This window comes from Nerophis ophidion, unplaced genomic scaffold, assembly GCF_033978795.1.
Source record: "Nerophis ophidion isolate RoL-2023_Sa unplaced genomic scaffold, RoL_Noph_v1.0 HiC_scaffold_92, whole genome shotgun sequence".
NCBI lineage: Eukaryota > Metazoa > Chordata > Actinopteri > Syngnathiformes > Syngnathidae > Nerophis > Nerophis ophidion.
Genome location: NW_026907014.1, coordinates 57,710 through 77,416, shown reverse-complemented (window position 1 = coordinate 77,416; position 19,707 = coordinate 57,710). Strand labels below are relative to the sequence as shown.

Sequence of the window (19,707 nt, the reverse complement as noted above, 5' to 3'; positions counted from 1 at the left end):
TTGTTGGTGTGTGCCATGTCTCTCAGGTGTGACATACCTGTTGTTGGTGTGTGCCATGTCTCTCAGGTGTGACATACCTGTTGTTGGTGTGTGCCACGTCTCTCAGGTGTGACATACCTGTTGTTGGTGTGTGCCACGTCTCTCAGGTGTGACATACCTGTTGTTGGTGTGTGCCATGTCTCTCAGGTGTGACATACCTGTTGTTGGTGTGTGCCATGTCTCTCAGGTGTGACATACCTGTTGTTGGTGTGTGCCATGTCTCTCAGGTTTGACATACCTGTTGTTGGTGTACCAAAAAGTTCTATCTTGGTTTCATCTGACCACATGACATTCTCCCAATCCATGTATCCATTTTGTTATAAACTCAACTCGTCGTATTTGGAGAATACTAAGTTGCATCCCAAGAACACCATACCTACTGTGAAGCATGGGGGTGGAAACATCATGCTTTGGGGCTGTTTTTCTGCTAAGGGGACAGGACGATTGATCCGTGTTAAGGAAAGAATGAATGGGGCCATGTATCGTGAGATTTGGAGCCAAAACCTCCTTCCATCAGTGAGAGCTTTGAATGGTTGACCAAATACTTATTTTCTACCGTAATTTACAAATAAATTATTTAAAATTCCTACAATGTGAATTCCTGGATTTTTTTTCCACATTCCGTCTCTCACAGTTGAAGTGTACCTATGATGAAAATGACAGACCTCTGTCATCATTTGAAGTGGGAGAACTTGCTGACTAAATACTTTTTTGCCCCACTGTATGTATACATTTTACAGGACTCTCATCGTCTGCCTCAGAGACCCAAGTAGTTTTTAGTGTATTATGCAAATGAGCCATGTTAGTCATTGTAGGAGCCAGATCATGTGTGTATGTCACGTGGTGTTTGTGGATGTGTACACAAGGAACAGAAGCATGTGTCACGTGACATAGGTGGCCGTCACCATAAAGAAGGTTTTTTTACCTGTACTCAAGAGGGAGAGAGGAAAGAGTAGAGCTCGGTAGCCATCATTTCTGCTCGGTTGGTAGAGTGGCCGTGCCAGCAACCTGAGGGTTCCAGGTTCGATCCCCGCTTCTGCCAACCTAGTCACTGCTGTTGTGTCCTCGGGCAAGACACTTTACCCACCTGCTCCCAGTGCCACCCACACTGGTTTCAAAATGTAACTTAGATATCGGGCTACACAATGTAAAGCGCTTCGAGTCACAAGAGAAAAGCGCTATATAAATATAATTAACTTCACATTAAATCAAATAATTTACTGTATTGTGAATTGTGATTGAAAAGTATGCCAAGAATAAACGTGTGGAATGTTTATTAAAAATATGTATCATGGAATAAAAACAGTATTTTCCAATAGATGTCCTTTACTTGACATTCTGTCTTGTCAGTCTCCCGCTACGTGTCTTGAAGCCTGCAACAAAAAGTAAGTTTACCACACTTACAGTATAATCTACAAAAGGTTTATGTGTATCAAAACACATGCAAACTTGTTAGCACACGCAAAGCTGATCTAAATATTTGTCGATTAATGAGCAAAATAAGGAGTGCAATCCATCCCATCCATCCATTTTCTACCGCTTATTCCCTCCATTTAACATATTTGTCTTAATGATGTATGCAGAATATATGTTGATTATCAGAATGCCCACAATACTGGGAGGAGAAAATGCAAATACAAATCACTCAACATGAACAGTGAGATTTATCAATGCTGAAAGTGTCCTGCAGGCAGTATCGTGCCTCTTAAAAAGTCTGAAATCTGCGTGCAAACTGACATAGTTGCACACAGGGCTGTGAGAAAGGAGGCCATCACGCTGCAAAGACAACTGACATAGTTGCACACAGGGCTGTGAGAAAGGAGGCCATCACGCTGCAAAGACAACTGACATAGTTGCACACAGGGCTGTGAGAAAGGAGGCCATCACGCTGCAAAGACAACTGACATAGTTGCACACAGGGCTGTGAGAAAGGAGGCCATCACGCTGCAAAGACAACTGGCATAGTTGCACACAGGGCTGTGAGAAAGGAGGCCATCACGCTGCAAAGACAACTGACATAGTTGCACACAGGGCTGTGAGAAAGGAGGCCATCACGCTGCAAAGACAACTGACATAGTTGCACACAGGGCTGTGAGAAAGGAGGCCATCACGCTGCAAAGACAACTGACATAGTTGCACACAGGGCTGTGAGAAAGGAGGCCATCACGCTGCAAAGACAACTGACATAGTTGCACACAGGGCTGTGAGAAAGGAGGCCGTCACGCTGCAAAGACAACTGGCATAGTTGCACACAGGGCTGTGAGAAAGGAGGCCATCACGCTGCAAAGACAACTGACATAGTTGCACACAGGGCTGTGAGAAAGGAGGCCATCACGCTGCAAAGACAACTGACATAGTTGCACACAGGGCTGTGAGAAAGGAGGCCATCACGCTGCAAAGACAACTGACATAGTTGCACACAGGGCTGTGAGAAAGGAGGCCATCACGCTGCAAAGACAACTGACATAGTTGCACACAGGGCTGTGAGAAAGGAGGCCATCACGCTGCAAAGACAACTGACATAGTTGCACACAGGGCTGTGAGAAAGGAGGCCATCACGCTGCAAAGACAACTGACATAGTTGCACACAGGGCTGTGAGAAAGGAGGCCATCACGCTGCAAAGACAACTGACATAGTTGCACACAGGGCTGTGAGAAAGGAGGCCATCATGCTGCAAAGACAACTGACATAGTTGCACACAGGGCTGTGAGAAAGGAGGCCATCACGCTGCAAAGACAACTGGCATAGTTGCACACAGGGCTGTGAGAAAGGAGGCCATCACGCTGCAAAGACAACTGACATAGTTGCACACAGGGCTGTGAGAAAGGAGGCCATCACGCTGCAAAGACAACTGAACAGAGAAGCCTTTGTTCTACGTGTGCATGTCATATTTGGACTGTTAGAAATAAAAAGAAGAAGATATATATTCAGCAATATCATTTTATAGCTGCTGGACAACTTAAAGGGCCGATTAAACCAAAGTCTATTAATTTATGTTGTTTTTTAATGGTATTCCTTTTTTGATTTAGAAAATATGCACCGTATTTTTCGGACTATAAGTAGCAGTTTTTTTTTTCATAGTTTGGCCGGGGGTGCGACTTATATTCAGGAGCGACTTATGTGTGAAATTATTAACACATTACCGTAAAATATCAATATTATTTATCTCATTGATGTAAGAGACTAGACGTATAAGATTTCATGGGATTTATGGATTAGGAGTGAGAGATAGTTTGTTAAAGGTATAACATGTTCTATATGTTCTAGTTATTTGAATGACTCTTACCATAATATGTTAGCTTAACATAGCAGTTGCTTATTTATGCCTCATATAACCTACACTTATTCAGCCTGTTCTTCACTATTCTTGATTTATTTTAAATTGCCTTTCAAATGTCTATTCTCGGTGTTGGCTTTTATCAAATAAATTTCCCCCCAAAAATGCGACTTATACTCCAGTGCGACTTGTATGTTTTTTTTCCTTCTTTATTATGCATTTTCGGCAGGTGCGACTTATACTCCGAAAAATATGGTATTGAACAAATATATAAACGCAACACTTTTGTTTTTGCTCCCATTTATCATGAATTGAACTTAAAGATCTGAAACTTTTACTATACAGAAAATATATATTCCTCTCAAAAATTACTTACTGGGTGACATGTCCGGTGAGTATGCTGGTCATGCAAGAACTGGGATGTTTTTAGCTTCCAGATCCTTGCAACATGAGTTAGTAAATGTTATTTATAAAGGTGATGGCCTCGGGTGATTAGTACAACAATGGGGCTCAGGGTCTCGTGACGGTATCTCTGCGCATGGAAAATGCCATCAATAAAATGCACGTGGTTTCGCTGTCAATAATAACATACCAAAACCTCTGTATTGTGCCAGACGCCATTGAGTGTGAGCATTTGCCCACTCAAGTTGGTTAAGAAGACAAACTGCAGTTAGGTCGAGACCCCGATGAGGACCACGAGCATGCAGATGAGCTTTCTTGAGACAGATTGATTGATTGATACTTTTATTAGTAGATTGCACAGTTCAGTACATATTCCGTACAATTGACCACTAATTGGTAACACCCCAATACGTTTTTCAACTTGTTTAAGTCGGGGTCCACGTTAATCAATTCATGGTAGTTTCTTACAGTTTGTGCAGAAATGCTATGGTTAAGCAAACCAATTGTTGTAGCAGCTGTCCGGGTGGCAGGTCTCAGCCAATCAATATGGTCTGCGGCTGTGAGGCCAGTTGGATGTATTGCCAAATTCTCTGAAACACCGTTGGAGGCGGCTTATACTAAACGGCCTGGGCTACTGGGTGTGAAGTTGGAGAAGATGCAGGTGGAGGCCCCCTTGGTGTCCTGGGTTGTAGATTACCTGACTGACAGACCACAGTATATGCCACTGCAGGACTGTGTGTCTGACAGGCTGGTCAGCAACACCGGGGCCCCGGAGGCTACAGTACTCTTCCCCCTTCCTCTACACCATTTACACCACCCATTTCCACTATCAATCAGAGTCCTGCCACCTTCAGAAGTTTTCTGATGACTCTGCGATAGTGGGGTGTATTGAGGAAGGTGATGACGAGGAATACAGGACACTGGTGGAGGACTTTGTCACATGGTGTGGAAAGAACCACCTCCAGCTCAATGTTACGGAGACCAAGGAGCTGGTTGTGGACCTGGGAAGGAGGAGGAGTACTCTGGCGACCCCTCTTTCCATCAAGGGGGTGGATGTGGACATGGTAGAGGATTATAAATACCTCGGAGTACACATGGACAACAAGCTGAATGGGTCAAAACACGCTGAGGCCCTCTACAAGAAGGGACAGAGCCGAATCTATATTTCCTTTGGAGGCTAGGATCCTTCAACGTCTGTACAAAGATGTTGAAGATGTTCTACGAGTCGCTGGTGGCAGGCGCCCTCTTGTACGCCGTGGCCTGCTGGGGCAGTGGGCTGAGAGTGAGGGACACATACAGACTGGACAAGTTGGTAGAGAAGGCCAGTAACAAGATGGGAGTGGAGCTGGACTCTCTGGCGGTGGTGTCAGAGAGAAGTCTAGCAAAACTCCTAGCCATTATGGACAACACCTCCCACCCACTACACTCGGACCTTGCAGAGAGAATGAGCACATTCAGTGGAAGGCTCAGACTCCCAAAATGCAACACGGAACGACACAGGAGGTCCTTCACACCGACAGCCATCAGACTGTATAACGCATATGTTCCTTGACTGCACTTAAATGTAGAATATATTTATATTATTCATATATATTATTATCATTGTTTATTGTGAGCGAACTGTGGTGCTGAATTTCCCCCAGGGATCAATAAAGTACTTTCTATTCTATTCTATTCTTATGGCGGAGAAATAAACATTTAATTGACGGGCAACAGCTCTGGTGGACATTGCTGCAGTCAGCATGCCTACTGCACGCTCCCTCAAAACTTGCGACATCTGAAGCATTGTGTTGTGTGATAAAACTGCACATTTCACAGTGGCCTTTTATTTTGGACAGCTCAAGGCACACCTGTCAGGTGGGATGGATTATCTTGGCAAAGAAAAAATGCTCACTAACAAATGTATACAGATTTGTGAACAATATTTGAGAGGAACAGGTATTTTGTGTTTATAGTCAAAGTTTTCGATCTTTGAGTTCATTTAAATTGGGAACAAGAACAAAAGCGTTGCGTTTTTTTTTTTTTGTATTTAGTATAACTCCTAAAAAAATGTCTTGCAATATGCAGTTTGATCATTCCTGCTGCAAATAGTATACATACTGTGATTCACCACCCATAGCAGGGGCCATAGAGGTCGGGTGCATTGTGAGCTGGGCGACAGCCGAAGGCAGGGCACTTGGCGGTCCGATCCTCGGCTACAGAAGCTAGCTCTTGGGACGGGGAACGTCACGTCACTGGGGGGGAAAGAGCCTGAGCTAGTGCGCGAAGTCGAGAAATTCCGGCTGGATATAGTCGGACTCACTTCGACGCACAGCAAGGGCTCTGGAACCACTTCTCTCGAGAGGGATTGGACTCTCTTCCACTCTGGCGTTGCCGGCAGTGAGAGGGGACGGGCTGGGGTGGCAATTCTTGTTGCCCCCCGGCTCAAAGCCTGTACGTTGGAGTTCAACCCGGTGGACGAAAGGGTAGCTTCCCTCCGCCTTCGGGTGGGGGGACGGGTCCTGACTGTTGTTTGTGCTTATGCACCAAACAGCAGTTCAGAGTACCCACCCTTTTTGGGAACACTCGAGGGAGTACTGGAAAGTGCTCCCCCGGGTGATTCCCTTGTCCTACTGGGAGACTTCAACGCTCACGTTGGCAACGACAGTGAAACCTGGAGAGGCGTGATTGGGAGAATGGCCGCCCGGATCTGAACCCGAGTGGTGTTTTGTTATTGGACTTTTGTGCTCGTCACAGTTTGTCGATAACAAACACCATGTTCAAACATAAGGGTGTCCATATGTGCACTTGGCACCAGGACACCCTAGGCCGCAGTTCCATGATCGACTTTGTAGTTGTGTCATCGGATTTGCGGCCTCATGTTTTGGACACTCGGGTGAAGAGAGGGGCGGAGCTTTCTACCGATCACCACCTGGTGGTGAGTTGGCTGCGATGGTGGGGGAGGATGCCGGACAGACCTGGGAGGCCCAAACGCATTGTGAGGGTCTGCTGGGAACGTCTGGCAGAGTCTCCTGTCAGACAAAGTTTCAATTCCCACCTCCGGAAGAACTTTGAACATGTCACGAGGGAGGTGCTGGACATTGAGTCCGAGTGGACCATGTTCCGCACCTCTATTGTCGAGGCGGCAGATCGGAGCTGTGGCCGCAAGGTAGTTGGTGCCTGTCGGGGCGGCAATCCTAAAACCCCTTGGTGGACACCAGCGGTGAGGGATGCCGTCAAGCTGAAGAAGGAGTCCTATCGGGTCCTTTTGGCTCATAGGACTCCGGAGGCAGTGGACAGGTACCGACAGGCCAAGCGGTGTGCAGCTTCAGCGGTCGCGGAGGCAAAAACTCGGACATGGGAAGAGTTCGGGGAAGCCATGGAAAACGACTTCCGGACGGCTTCGAAGCGATTCTGGACCACCGTCCGCCGCCTCAGGAAGGGGAAGCAGTGCACTATCAACACCGTGTATGGTGCGGATGGTGTTCTGCTGACCTCGACTGCGGATGTTGTGGATAAGTGGAAGGAATACTTCGAAGACCTCCTCAATCCCACCAACACGTCTTCCTATGAGGAAGCAGTGCCTGGGGAATCTGTGGTGGACTCTCCTATTTCTGGGGCTGAGGTCGCTGAGGTAATTAAAAAGCTCCTCGGTGGCAAGGCCCCAGGGGTGGATGAGACCCGCCCGGAGTTCCATAAGGCTCTGGATGCTGTGGGGCTGTCTTGGTTGACAAGACTTTGCAGCATCGCGTGGACATCGGGGGCGGTACCTCTGGATTGGCAGACCGGGGTGGTGGTTCCTCTCTTTAAGAAGGGGGACCGGAGGGTGTGTTCCAACTATCGTGGGATCACACTCCTCAGCCTTCCCGGTAAGGTTTATTCAGGTGTACTGGAGAGGAGGCTACGTCGGATAGTCGAACCTCGGATTCAGGAGGAACAGTGTGGTTTTCGTCCTGGTCGCGGAACTGTGGACCAGCTCTATACTCTCGGCAGGGTTCTTGAGGGTGCATGGGAGTTTGCCCAACCAGTCTATATGTGCTTTGTGGACTTGGAGAAGGCATTCGACCGTGTCCCTCGGGAACTCCTGTGGGGAGTGCTCAGAGAGTATGGGGTATCGGACTGTCTTATTGTGGCGGTCCGTTCCCTGTACGATCAGTGCCAGAGCTTGGTTCGCATTGCCGGCAGTAAGTCGAACACATTTCCAGTGAGGGTTGGACTCCGCCAAGGCTGTCCTTTGTCACCGATTCTGTTCATAACTTTTATGGACAGAATTTCTAGGCGCAGTCAAGGCGTTGAGGGGTTCCGGTTTGGTAACCGCAGGATTAGGTCTCTGCTTTTTGCAGATGATGTGGTCCTGATGGCTTCATCTGACCGGGATCTTCAGCTCTCGCTGGATCGGTTCGCAGCCGAGTGTGAAGCGACCGGAATGAGAATCAGCACCTCCAAGTCCGAGTCCATGGTTCTCGCCCGGAAAAGGGTGGAGTGCCATCTCCGGGTTGGGGAGGAGACCCTGCCCCAAGTGGAGGAGTTCAAGTACCTAGGAGTCTTGTTCACGAGTGAGGGAAGAGTGGATCGTGAGATCGACAGGCGGATCGGTGCGGCGTCTTCGGTAATGCGGACGTTGTACCGATCCGTTGTGGTGAAGAAGGAGCTGAGCCGGAAGGCAAAGCTCTCAATTTACCGGTCGATCTACGTTCCCATCCTCACCTATGGTCATGAGCTTTGGGTCATGACCGAAAGGATAAGATCACGGGTACAAGCGGCCGAAATGAGTTTCCTCTGCCGTGTGGCGGGGCTCTCCCTTAGAGATAGGGTGAGAAGCTCTGCCATCCGGGAGGAACTCAAAGTAAAGCCGCTGCTCCTCCACATCGAGAGGAGCCAGATGAGGTGGTTCGGGCATCTGGTCAGGATGCCACCCGATCGCCTCCCTAGGGAGGTGTTTAGGGCACGTCCAACTGGTAGGAGGCCACGGGGAAGACCCAGGACACGTTGGGAAGACTATGTCTCCCGGCTGGCCTGGGAACGCCTCGGGATCCCCCGGGAAGAGCTAGACGAAGTGGCTGGGGAGAGGGAAGTCTGGGTTTCCCTGCTTAGGCTGTTGCCCCCGCGACCCGACCTCGGATAAGCGGAAGATGATGGATGGATGGATGGATGGATGGATATAACTCCTACAAAAATGTCTTGCAATATGCAGTTTGATCATTCCTGCTGCAAATAGTATACATACTGTGATTCTATATTGCAGAAAAGGTGTTAGATGATCGATATGTGCTATAATCTAATATAAGCCCCCCTCCAGTGTGGAGAGCATAATAACATGAATGTAGAGGGAAAGAAGTGTTTCCAAGGGCACATAATGCTTCTAGTACACAAAAATAGGGTGATCTGTGCCACTTTTGCTGCTATCAATTGCACAAAGTAGATCACATACAACACGTCCACCAACAGTACATGCAATTTTATAGTTTGCGCACACAGATAAGTGTGTGGGAATTGGATCCTCAAAGATCAGGCTCTTAATATTTTCAGAAAATGGAAGTATTATTAGAATCAGACCTGCAGCTGGCTCTGTATTGTTCTTTTTCCTCCTGCCTGACGTGGATTCGGTTCTTGCTGAGGTGTGTTTGCTGATCTTCTTCTGGGTGTGGCTTCTTCTTGAGGTCCATTTTCTTCTTCCTTTGCTGCTTTTGTGGGCTTTTTGGCTGCTTTTTTCTTCACTGTGCTGTCAGAGTTGTGTTTCCTGGACACCTGAAGTACAGCCACAATGGGGTTAGATTTCTATGTGCTGGTGGTGATTACCTACTGAATATACCTTTTTCTTGCGGGGGTAATCATGGTCTGCATCTGTATCTTTTCTCTTTTTGGCCTTTGGAGACTTTGATTCTGGTGTGTGAGAAAAGATAAAGACACACTAAGCTTTCTCTTATGTGTAATGGTATCTCAACTATTTTTTCTGGCGTTTACCTTTAGGAGCCATAGGACCTGGATCGCCCTGAAATGACACCATTTTATATTAGTCAATACGTGCTACAAATATAGTTGTTACGTATGAAAATGTGTTTGCATACTTTGAACCACATAGTCCTGCCATTGTGGTCGCGTACAGACTTCATTCCATCCACATAGTAACACTGCAACCAGGCCTCAAAACCTGAGTAGTCTTTCTTCTCTGGATCGTAACCTTTCCCACCTCCATAAACAAAAAGTCTAAATAAGAGGAGCACCTTTGTGTCGTTGTCTTCCCCCCACCCAGATCAACCTTGAAACATGGATTCTTACCTAAGTTCACCACCTCCAGCGGTACTGTGTGGCAAAGTCTGAGCAGGTCTGTATTCTCCTCTTCCATTTTGTCCTTTTTGGCTCCCTTAACATTTTTGGGCAAAATAAACTGTTAATAATCGAGGTAAAATACTTGTTTGTACTTATTTGACCTTTTTGCTATGGATCTCCTTTTTTACAGCTTTCTTGTCTTCACACGCATCCTCTGACTCGAGGCCTTCCAGCACAGTCCGGGCAGGCACAAAGGGTGGAATGTTCAACCTGGAAGACACACATGGGCATCTTTCCAAAAACAGAAGGTATTTTGTGTGGAAACAGTGCTACACTTTTATAGTAAACACATTTCCAAGTGAAATTAGGAATTGCTTGTTTATTCATCCAAGATGATTAGAATCTGGGGAATACAAAAACATTCTTCACTCTCCTTTTCAGATCACGGTGACCTGAGTATGTATCTTCATTCAATGGTCATTTCTTTTACAGCAGGCTCTTTGGTGAAGTGTAATATTATTGCTAGGAGTCTTGCAAAAGTACTTCACACAGTGGGCACGGCTGTAACAAAATAACACTGCAATGTACTGTCAACATGTACAAAACCCCAAACCAGTGAAGTAGCACGTTGTGTAAATGGTAAATAAAAACAGAATACAATGATTTGTAAATCCTTTTTAACTTATATTCAATTGAATAGACTGCAAAGACAAGATATTTGATGTTGGATCTGAGAAACTTTTTTTTTTGCAAATATTAGCTCATTTTGGAATTTGATGCCTGCAACAAGCTTAAAAAAAGCTGGCACGAGTGTCAAAAAAGACCGAAAAAGTTGAGGAATGCTCATCAAACACTTGTTTCCCATAGCAAAGCAAAATTGAAGATGAGATCTCATGTATGTCTTATATCTATCTCCTAGACATAAAAGAGCACTAATGGAGACCAAAGTAGTTTTCTCATTCTTCTCAAATGTATCTCCTGAGAAATAAGGCTCACAGTGAGCACTATGAGAGATCTCATAGTTGTCTAATAGTTATCTCTTTTCCCCATTTCAACTAAGACCAAAATGAGAGATGAATGAGCTGGTCTCCAATATGTCTCAATTATGACTCAGTGAGAGAAACACCTGGTTTTGTTTCTCACTACTCACTGTTTGAGTTCTCAGATGTCTCTTTTCTATTTCGGCAAAAAGACAATTGATGAGTATTGGTTTCAATATGTCTCAATGATGTCTCAGTGAGAGATATACTTGGTTTTGTCTCTCACTGCTCACTATTTGAGTTGTTAGATATACCCGTTTTCTAAAAAAATGCATTTTAATGGGCTCAATTTAGTTATACCTCAATCATATTCCAGTTGATCTTATGCCAACATTGGGAGAAAATAATGAATTCAGACAATATGGATATATGGTCTGTAATCTAAATGGTTTATTTAAATAAAGTTGGACTTAATTTGTTGATTTCTTATCCACACGTCATGTACAGTAACTCAGTGACTACAATTGTGAGATTTAAAACTGAACCCAAACAATACTGATATGATCACAAGACACTTTGTAAGAGCTTTTAACATTTGTGAACTTTCTAGAGCAGTGGTTCTCAAACTCTTTTAACAAAGTACCACTTCAGAAGATATTTGGCTCTCCAACCACCATCATAAGGACTAATATTAAAATGCAGTAGCATAGTAGGCCTATGTATTCATTAAAAAAGACAGTGGCTTTATTAAACAAGTAAATGTAATATATTTGCCACTGAAATATTACACACAATGCAAAAACATCATCAACAATGATACTCCATATACAGTACATATTTACAGAATCCACGGCAACATCACATCAGTGTGTATTTTCAGAGCATTTATAACAATGATTAAAGATTTGATTTGTGGCTTCTTAGGCCAGTTCAGTTCTTCATTATTTCAAACTTTTCAAGTGTGTTGGGGAAATGAACTGCAATCACTATGCCAGGCATAGATGTGAAGTCAAGGAAAACAACTTTACCCAACATGTCATCCAAGAATACTACTGTACTGCAGAGGTTTCCAATAGGGGAATAACATGAATGCATGTCTCATATGTTACACTATCTTGCAGCAAAGAAAAACCTGCATGTTTATATTCACCAACGAGGGCCCATTTGGCACATGAATGTGCTGTGGTAAACAAGAAATCAATCTGTACATACTTTAAAAAAAGGATTAGAACCTTTCTTCTGACACACTGGTCCCACAAAGCAGGCATTTTATTTGTTTACTTTCTATTGGCCCAAAACAATTCTTGGAGGATTTATGTAATATAGTAGGCGATGATGCAGAGTGGGATAAAAAAAAGTTTTGGAACTTCTGCACACTGTTTAAGCAGTCTGTGTTCAGACTATCGGGATAAAGCAACTTGAACATTTTGAGCATATGGCTTAGGGCCTTACCTGTGACTTTAGGACAGTTTACATAACCCATGCTGATCAGAAGGCACTCTGCCATGGTTTCTGATGCATTGTCATGTATTGGTTTGTCTGTTGTGTCCTTGAAATTGGACTCTTCTGCACACTCCTCACTCAAACCATCTTCAAATCCTTCATTAAACGTATGTCCGTCATTGTACATCCAATCCCCTATATCAGGGAGAGCTTCCTCAAATGATTGAAATGGATCATACTCAGCATCGACATGTCATTCAGTTGTTAGGCCATCAGGAGGATGTATGAGGGCTGATCTGGAAAATGGTTTTCCATTCTCTTCGATGGTCAGAAGTAGAAATATTTTCATGTGCTGAAATTAAAATAGAATACAAATCACTAAAGGTTTTTTGATAACATTTTGTCACAAGGCAAAACGTATAACATCTCAGCATATCGCTCACATTCTTACACTCCAAAGTTTGTCACATTTGAGCAGGATTTGCTTTGTGACAAAATTCACAGCAAAACATTATTCAGCCACAGAAGACGGTGGGTGTACCTGGCAGGTGGGGAGAGGCTTGATGTTCCAGAGTGGTACATCCTGCACGGTCACCTGAAGGTTGGATGTGTTCCATTTGAAGAGCAGTGTTTTGGGCTCCTTCAGGGGGCACCGCCTCATGCAGTGTTACCCTGCTGCTACCCCCTGACACAAAGAAGAGGAACCAAAAAACTCTAAAGATTCAAATCATTGAAAAAAAAAACAGACAAAAACATGCAAAACAAGAAGGAAGTTGACATAAATTGAACACATTATACAAATCCAGCTAATGGAATGCATTTCCTTTTTCCCCACATCTTGAGCGCATTGTAGTTCATGTTTACGTATCTTCTGTGTTTGTGGTAACACATCATCCACAGTGTTAAATGTAACTCATCACAATACAACACACACTATAAAAAGAAAGTTGTGGATGCTAATGCCAATCATTAGTAAATACACAACAGCAAACCAAACCTATGAGAAAGGATCTTGACGAGGGATGCAACATTATTGTAAATATAACCTTATTTTGATTTCAAAATTGTCACAATAATGCCGTGATGTGTGACGCTATCAAACGAGAACACCAGTCGCTGTGTTTTTTTCTGACAATATTAAGTGGGCTCATCTGAGAAGTAAACTGGTTCTCCCATGAAAACCCGCCGTGTGGGAAAACAACGTTCAAACGGGACATTATAGAAGGGCGAAAAAGTGGAAGTGTGCAGGAGTGATGGGAACGTTTGTGCTTAGGTTAGCCGAGGAATTGTTGCTGTGAAATATTTCTGTGCCTATAACTGTCGTGTTAGTTGAACCTTAAACAAAGTCTGCATACTGCAAGGTAAAGCATGCCACGTTCATCCAGACCATTTCCAAATCGACCCAGAGCCCTTGCAGCTCACCAGAGGAAATGTGGACATGCACAAAATAAGACATTTGCTGACACTACACACCACAATGTCTACAATAAGTTAGGGAATAGGAGTAATATATTAGAATGAGTTATATGTTAGAAACGTTATTTGGAAAATATCGTTCATGTGAAACCAAGATGTCAGCAAGGGAAAATATGCATTTGTGAGGTATTTACATGATTAAAAGTCAAATTATTAGTTAACTCTTAAGAATCAGTATTCTACAAACTAATACAATTTGGACTGCAAAGGGCAATTTCTTAGGAAGTTCAAAGTTTAAAAACACTCAACTAAACAGCAGTGATGTAACAATATCAAAATGTCATATCACCGTTACTGTGACCAAAATGATCACTGTTTGCATTATAATGGCAGTATTGTTGAATGTGCTAAAAAGGTCATCAAACCCACAATAATACCAAGTTGTATTGAAAAAAAAACATACCGGACACACAGTATAGTTTCTTGGCAAAAGAAACATTATTGTTCTACATTAGTTACACTGGATGTTTACTGTTTATGTCAGTTTAAAGACACTTATTTGAAAATGTTGGTTTTTGTGTGTTACTTGAAATTCTGCACCATTCCTTTGCACCTAAAATACCTGTTTTTAATGATAAATATGATTACAACATATGAAAATGATGTTTGTGTTCAATTACAGTAAGTGTGTTTATCCTAAACATTCCTCCCACGTCATTTAACACACTTTGACATTTTTGTAACAATATCTTACCCTGGCTTTAACACTATGACGATATCATACCGTGAAATGTTGATATTGTTACATCCTTAGTCATGACCTGATGTTACCTACCAGCTTTAACTTGGAGGTGAAAGGTTCCAAAAACATGAATTACACATGCTGAGATAACTCCTATTTGAAGTTTCATTCTTCATATGTGCTAATGTAATCAGGGTCAAAGAAAGCAATATTTTCATGTTTGTTCCTGACAAACTGTGGACAGCTTTTTATCTGTAAATCTCAATCAGAACTAATTGACTTCAAGAAAGAACAGGCATATACATATAACTTACTTGGACATTGCTGGTCATTCTCCACATTCACATAGGTGCATGCTGCAGGACGGGATGACTGCAGGAAGAAAAAGAAAGTATCACATATTATATCTGCTGCCAGTTTAATGCACCACCACTATACCAGTCTACTCAGCAACTTTACAGTCCTTCTTGATCTTTTATTTGATTCCACTTCTTTACCAGTTCTTCTTCATCGTTTTCCAGCTTTTCCTTTTGTCATTTCGACACTCCAATACTATATAAATCAATCAATCAATCAATGTTTATTTATATAGCCCCAAATCACAAATGTCTCAAAGGATTGCACAAATCATTACGACTACAACATCCTCGGAAGAACCCACAAAAGGGCAAGGAAAACTCACACCCAGTGGGACGCTAGTGACAATGCTGACTATGAGAAACCTTGGAGAGGACCTCAGATGTGGGCAACCACCCCCCTCTCTAGGGGACCGAAAGCAATGGATGTGGAGCGGGTCTAACATGATACTGTGAAAGTTCAATCCATAGTGGCTCCAACACAGCCGCGAGAGTTCAGTTCAAAGCGGATCCAAGACAGCAGCAAGAGTCCCGTCCACAGGAAACCATCCCAAGCGGAGGCGGATCAGCAGCGTAGAGATGTCCCCAACCGATAGAGGCGAGCGGTCCATCCTGGGTCCCGACGAGCGGTCCATCCTGGGTCTCGACTCTGGACAGCCAGTACTTCATCCATGGTCATCGGACCGGACCCCCTCCACAAGGGAGGGGGGGACATAGGAGAAAGAAAAGAAGCGGCAGATCAACTGGTCTAAAAAGGAGGTCTATTTAAAGGCTAGAGTATACAGATGAGTTTTAAGGTGAGACTTAAATGCTTCTACTGAGGTGGCATCTCCAACTGTTACCGGAAGGGCATTCCAGAGTACTGGAGCCCGAACGGAAAACGCTCTATAGCCCGCAGACGTTTTTTGGGCTCTAGGAATCACTAATAAGCCGGAGTCTTTTGAACGCAGATTTCTTGCCGGGACATATGGTACAATACAATCGGCAAGATAGGATGGAGCTAGACCGTGTAGTATTTTATACGTAAGTAGTAAAACCTTAAAGTCACAGGAAGCCAGTGCAGGTGAGCCAGTATAGGTATATATGTATGTATATATGTATATAAAGGTATATACAGTATAGGTATATATGTATGTATATATGTATATAAAGGTATATACAGTATAGGTATATATGTATGTATATATGTATATACAGTATATATGTATGTATATACGTATATAAAGGTATATACAGTATATATGTATGTATATATGTAGATAAAGGTATATACAGTATATATGTATGTATATATGTATATAAAGTTATATACAGTATATATGTATGTATATATGTATATAAAGGTATATACAGTATATATGTATGTATATATGTATATAGAGGTATATACAGTATATATGTATGTATATATGTATATAAAGGTATATACAGTATATATGTATGTATATATGTATATAAAGGTATATACAGTATATATGCATGTATATATGTATATAAAGGTATATACAGTATATATGTATGTATATATGTATATAAAGGTATATACAGTATATATGTATGTATATATGTATATAAAGGTATATACAGTATATATGTATGTATATATGTATATAAAGGTATATACAGTATAGGCGTAATGTGATCAAACTTTCTTGTTCTTGTCAAAAGTCTAGCAGCCGCATTTTGTACCAACTGTAATCTTTTAATGCTAGACATGGGGAGACCCCAAAATAATAGGTTACAGTAATCGAGACGAGACGTAACAAACGCATGGATAATGATCTCGGCGTCTTTAGTGGACAAAATGGAGCGAATTTGAGCGATATTACGGAGATGAAAGAAGGCCGTTTTAGTAACGCTTTTAATGTGTGCCTCAAAGGAGAGAGTTGGGTGGAAGATAAATACAGACAAAGGTTGCTGGAATATAGGTGGAACTTCTTGTAAATGTAAAACTCTATATTATGTGTTCAGTAATGTATATTGTTCCACTTCAAATGTTCTCTGAACATTTATTTCTCTCATTGTTATTTCACTTCTTGTTATTATACTTACCTCGGTGGAGGTAACTATCACAACTTCTAGCAAGGTGCTTGCGGCGTTTATAGCTCTATTTCCGTAACTGCGTGACGTTCCAGTAGTTTAAAACAAATAACTGGTGTGTGTTAAAGTCATATAAATACCAAAAGAGAAACAATAAATGGTATTACTTACTTTCAGTTGTTATTCCTTCGATGCTGAATATTATTTCTTCCCATCGAAATCATTACATCCGCCCACTTAATGCGCATGCGTGTTTTTCAGGAAAAGCCAATCTGATTGGACAGATTCATGGAGTGCCGTGCCAAATCTCGCGATCTCAGGATTTACATCAAGTTCATTTTCTCCTTATATGTCCATCTGAAAATAGCCCTTTTTGGCTAGGACATCATTTTCAAATGATTTGAAAATGTATGCTTTCTATCAGACGGCGGCGGACATGACGCGTTATTTGCCATCAGTTAACGTCAGAAGAAGAAGAAGCGGGGAAACAGTAGGTGGCGTAACATTTGAAGGTTGTCAGTGCGCCTACCTTCAACTAAAACAAGGAAGAAAAAGAAAGCCAACACTTAGTTGTTTTTTTTAAAGGTTTATTTATAAATGTCAACAATTACAAACAGTAAGACAAACAACAATATACAACATTATAAAACATTATGAAAACAGTACAAAACAGCGCCAGGGGGTTGTAAGTTCGAAATAATAAAAAAAAAGAATAAAAACATATATATATAAATAATAAACAAAATGCAAAGCCGTAGGCTTATTCAGATTCATCAAACAACTTAAATGTGGAACACAGCATCATCGTTTTCACAGCTTTTTTGTTGTTGGAGGTAGAGAGCGTTTTAATGTAAAGTTCCAGATCTTTTTTAAAGGCACAAAAGATAGGACGGGTATTAAGAAACTTACATTTATGAATATAAAACTTAGCCAATAAAATAATGAGCTTGCAAAGGTAGAATTCCTTTTCAATTTTTTGTTCATACAGTGTAAAACCAAAAATCACATCTTTAAAGTAAAGCACAAATTTGTCATAAATATTGTCCAGGATGAAGCGACAGATGCCTGCCATAGTGATGGAGTGTTTTCACAAGTATAAAACAAGTGGTTAACAGTCTCTGGGTGCATGTTACAAAAGGTGCAGGTGACATCAATGTCCTTTTTGTATCTAACCATCACAGTCTTTACAGGGTAATAGCGATGGATGATTTTAAATGATATCTCTTTGACTTTGTTGCTAAGTAAATACCTGTTAGGAAGGGACCACGTTTTGGTCCAACAGATGTCATTTACAACATTATTCCATAAGGAAATGACTTAGGAGACAGACACACAATCATTTTGGAATAAGCTGCGGATTTTTCTGTTATTTTTTTGATCAAAGCAAAGTTTCCCCACGGGAGTGTCAAGTGGATCATTCACAATGTTTACAGCAGAAAGAGGAGGTGTGTAAGCCATGTACAACATAATAACACCTGTTGGAATGTACAACATAATAACACCTGTTGGAATGTACAACATAATAACACCTGTTGGAATGTACAACATAATAACACCTGTTGGAATGTACAACATAATAACACCTGTTGGAATGTACAACATAATAACACCTGTTGGAATGTACAACATAATAACACCTGTTGGAATGTACAACATAATAACACCTGTTGGAATGTACAACATAATAACACCTGTTGGAATGTACAACATAATAACACCTGTTGGAATGTACAACATAATAACACCTGTTGGAATGTACAACATAATAACACCTGTTGGAATGTACAACATAATAACACCTGTTGGAATGTACAACATAATAACACCTGTTGGAATGTACAACATAATGACACCTGTTGGAATGTACAACATAATAACACCTGTTGGAATGTACAACATAATAACACCTGTTGGAATGTACAACATAATAACACCTGTTGGGATGTACAACATAATAACACCTGTTGGAATGTACAACATAATAACACCTGTTGGAATGTACAACATAATAACACCTGTTGGAATGTACAACATAATAACACCTGTTGGAATGTACAACATAATGACACCTGTTGGAATGTACAACATAATAACACCTGTTGGAATGTACAACATAATAACACCTGTTGGAATGTACAACATAATAACACCTGTTGGAATGTACAACATAATAACACCTGTTGGAATGTACAACATAATAACACCTGTTGGGATGTACAACATAATAACACCTGTTGGAATGTACAACATAATAACACCTGTTGGAATGTACAACATAATAACACCTGTTGGAATGTACAACATAATAACACCTGTTGGAATGTACAACATAATAACACCTGTTGGAATGTACAACATAATAACACCTGTTGGAATGTACAACATAATAACACCTGTTGGTCAGCTTGGTCAGCTGTGCTGATTGATTTAGTTTCAGTTAAGGTATCCATAAACTTAAGTTTAAAAACTTATTGGGGTGTTACCATTTAGTGGTCAATTGTACAGAATATGTACTGAACTGTGCAATCTACTAATAAAAGTTTCAATCAATCAATCAATAGTGCGTATTCAGAGCGCATGTGTAAAAAAAAAAAAAAATTCCCAGTCCACAACTATCCTCATTCACAACACGTTCTCTTAGATTTCCATGTTATGATACATGTTCACATTATTTATTGACTGTATCCAAAAAGTATTTAAAAAAATATGGTATTATTTAAATGAAGATATGAAATAATCCTAAATGAAATTCAATGACTTGG

General features: G+C 41.8%; 2 long non-coding RNA genes across 2 annotated transcripts; both read right to left on the bottom strand.

The window, feature by feature from the left end:
* Window positions 1–1,296: 1,296 nt before the first annotated feature.
* On the bottom strand, window positions 1,297–9,941 carry LOC133547381 (uncharacterized). The gene is made up of 2 exons (XR_009805476.1): window positions 9,255–9,941; window positions 1,297–1,412 (listed from the first exon to the last, which is right to left on the bottom strand). It is a non-coding gene; the product is annotated as an uncharacterized LOC133547381 (long non-coding RNA).
* Window positions 9,942–10,327: 386 nt separating this feature from the next.
* On the bottom strand, window positions 10,328–17,475 carry LOC133547382 (uncharacterized). The gene is made up of 2 exons (XR_009805477.1): window positions 17,117–17,475; window positions 10,328–15,597 (listed from the first exon to the last, which is right to left on the bottom strand). It is a non-coding gene; the product is annotated as an uncharacterized LOC133547382 (long non-coding RNA).
* Window positions 17,476–19,707: the final 2,232 nt, after the last annotated feature.